This window comes from Lucilia cuprina, chromosome 2, assembly GCF_022045245.1.
Source record: "Lucilia cuprina isolate Lc7/37 chromosome 2, ASM2204524v1, whole genome shotgun sequence".
Classification (NCBI taxonomy): Eukaryota; Metazoa; Arthropoda; class Insecta; order Diptera; family Calliphoridae; genus Lucilia; species Lucilia cuprina.
In genome coordinates this window covers 6,628,179-6,632,038 of record NC_060950.1, presented here as the reverse complement: position 1 = coordinate 6,632,038, position 3,860 = coordinate 6,628,179, and positions in this window count along the sequence as shown.

The following is a 3,860-nucleotide window of genomic DNA, read 5'->3' as shown; positions in this document are numbered from 1 at the left end:
CTATAGTTAGGGCTAAAGACCAGTCTATAGTGAGGGCTATAGACCAGTCTATAGTGAGGGCTATAGACCAGTATATATTAATGCCTATAGACCAGTCTATATTAAGGGCTACAGACAAATCTATTGTAAAGACTATATCTATAGGGCGATTAATTGACCTAGACAATAGTAATCAAAAAATAACTTTCTACAATCCTGACTAATTTATAGTTCTGACTATTATCTGTTCAGTAGTCAAAATATCCAATAGTTTTTTTTAGCTCTTAACCAAAAATGAAAATATACAATCTCAACACCTTTTGTTGAAAAAATCATAGTTTTCTTTTACGTTTCTTTATTTAACATCTTGACTTTTAAACTTGAGTTGCATGAAAAAAAAAACAAATTGAAATTACGGTAAATATGAGAAGGGGCAAATGTGAAAAATAACATCAAACTAACCACAAATGCAAAGCAGAAACACCTCTATTGTGCGGTTGTGGTGTTTTTAAGGTTAGTGAAATTTTCCCAACTGTGTTTATGTTTTCTTTTTAATTTTTCTCATTCTTTGAATATCGCCTTGACTTTAAGACTTTGTTAAGTTATTTATTTTGAGTCTTTTTCTGTTCTGCATTTAGTTTCAAAGCGTAAAGTATTTTTTCTTTTGATGTCCGCTGTACTTCTTATATAGTTCCTTCTTGTTATTTTCTTTTTCTTTCGTTTGCGGATATAGAAATTTTCTTTTACTTCAAATGTGGTCGGTCGCTCAGTTGGTCTACTGTTGGGAAATTAGATGAAATAATGTTAAAATAAAATTCTGTTCAGATTTCATTTCATGATGTAACTGTTTTAATGAGGGTATTTTCATAACGATATCATTTACTATGGGAAGTATTTCAAAATTTTTTAAATATTATTTTAATTATATTTTTATTTATTTGTAACATTTCTTATAATTGTATTTATTAATTTTCATTCCAGATCTTAGTAGTTTGGAAAATTGGTAAGTTAATGTAATTTTTCAAACTTTATCGATCTATAGTTACGACCTTAGTCTGATCAGTGGCCATAAATGTACACATCAGCCTATATGCTCGACTAAACACTGATCTATAGTATCGTCTGTAGACATGAATATAATATAGACTACAGACTTATGTTAAATCTCTTTTAAAACTATCCTAAACTTTCAATTACTATAGTCTCGACCTGGTTCTATATGCCCTTTTTAAAAGTTTGTTTTCCCGTCTAAACATTTTTTTCCAAAACTTTTTCTTAGAGTTCTTTCCTCTCAATCACCGTGCTGTCTTTCATATTTATGTGGTTTTTATCTAGACTTTAGTAACTGCTTTAAAATGTTGGTTTTGCAAACGCCTCCAGCGGTGTTATTACTATGTTGCAGCAACAACAATGACTGGAAGGAATTTCGAATACCGGAAGTATTTCGCCCCTTTTTTTCGTTCCCTTTTTTTTGACGTTCCTTTTCCTACTATTTGTTTTTTATTTCTGCTATGATTCTACATCTCTTAAAAGTGGTATGCCACGAAATTACATGCTGCTTCTACTTCGTTATGCTGGTAGGGTAGTTTTTCTACAACTATTTACGTTATTTTGGTGCTATTGCTTGTTTTTTTTTTTTCTTCTAGGAAGTTGCATTTATTTTTTTATGGAATATAACTAAAGTAAAATAGTTTTTCTTTTTTATATTTGGGTGTTTTGGTTAGTGGTGTTAGCCATAAATTATTCATCATATCCGTACAACAAATAAACTGCAACAACAAATAGAATTACGAGAAAAAAGAACTTGTGCAGTGTTGTTAAAAAAAGAAAGTTAAATAAAATATATAGAAAATAAGTAAAGCTATATTTCTATTTAAACCATATACATACATATAGTATAGTAAATGTAAGCATAAAAAAATTATCATTGTTTTATTTGTTTCACAGTTAGTCTGTTGTTTTGTGCAACTAAAAAAAAAAGAAAAAATCCTTATTTTATAACACCCTCACTTATATAACGCTGCTTTGCTCTAAAATCGTAGTAACTTTGGAAAATATAGTTTCAAGAAAAATCCTACTACATAAACTAAGTAATTCCATTATTTTTTCTTTACAAACCTTAAAAAACCAAATCCTTGAGTTACACCACTCTCAAAGTAAATCATACATACACTTTTATACATAAACTTTTAGAATGTTAAATTTACTTTATTTTGCAACAGCTTGATATATAAAATATAAAAACCGAAACCTAGCAATAAATGTTAAAAAATGGGTTTTTAAAACATTTTAATGGAGGGCAACATATAATGCACATATATTTGCCAAAGTGCACTTATTTGTACATTTCGTTAACTGCAGTTGCTTAAGTAGTTAAATATACATATATGTAAGTATTTTATTTTTAATTGTGTAAAATGCTTAGTACTTAAAGAAAAATTTATTAATGTTATAGTGGTATTGATGCAGAATGTGGTGAACTTTATTGATTTGGAGGTGGAAAATGGAGGTGGGAATGTTTTAAATAGTTTAACAAAGTAACTTCTCATATGAAGTGAATTTGTCACTAACTTGGCTAACTAACTAACTAACTAACTAACTAACTAACTAACTAACTAACTAACTAACTAACTAACTAACTACCTAACTAAATAACTAACTAACTAACTAACTAACTAACTCACTAACTAACTAACTAACTAACTAACTAACTAACTAACTAACTAACTAACTAACTAACTAACTAACTAACTAACTAACTAACTAACTAACTAACTAACTAACTAACTAACTAACTAACTAACTAACTAACTAACTAACTAACTAACTAACTAACTAACTAACTAACTAACTAACTAACTAATTAACGGGTTGGCGGCTGGAGGTAGTGATAGATCATTTGTCCTCCCCCAGTTTTAGTTTGACTCAAGCTGAGGGAGGCAGATTGTCCACCACCTGAGAATATAATATTCCCTGTGGTCTAGAAAACTGGAAAAAGAAAATATGAAAGATAACAATAAAAGGATGAAATTTATAGTGCAGTACCGGCAGCAAGTGTTGGTCCACTTGCGAGTCACGTGACGTCGTCATCCTGCAATCGTGAGCATAATAGTGTACGGTATGCCATTGACAAAAGCATAGGGTAAAAGAGAGGGATATGTTTAGAGAAAGCTCTAGCTACTTCAGCTTTTAAATATAGGTGAGCGTTCTAAATCTGAATCCTCAGATGAAAATAACAACACCATTGCAGCAAATCCTAAAAAGGATGAAGTAGAGCAAATGGAGAAATGGAGAAATAGGTTAATGATAGCATAGATAAACTATATATAGCTAAAGACTATCTGAGCACAGAGGAGGAAGTTGAAAAATATGCTTCAGGAAAACGACACTCCAAAGTAAAAATCGGACTTTCTCACAAGATCTGAGGCAAAGAGATTCAGGTTTCCCGAAGAATAAATAAAGCCAAGCCATACTTCACTCAAAGGGTGACAACGCCAAGAAATATACTCCGATGACGACCACGTCGGCGAAATCGACCTCGAAGGTACGGGTACCTCAAAAGAAACCCCGAAAAGCGATGAAAGAGAGCTTTTCTTTCATCGACAGTGGAAAAGGAAAATAAATTTAGTACCACAACTCACGGCACGATATCTCAAATTTCATTTGGTCTCTGAGTTAAAAGTTTGTCGGCAAACTTACCACCATACTTTCTCCAGAATACAGATTTGGAACCGTACATGTTCTAATATCTCGTGACAAATTGGCGAAACTTATTTTTATATAAATCATGTAAATTCGATTAATAGTCAATTTCATCCTAATCCATATAAAAAGTCACTATCAGAAATCACATAAATGTTGACAATTATCTTATATACACT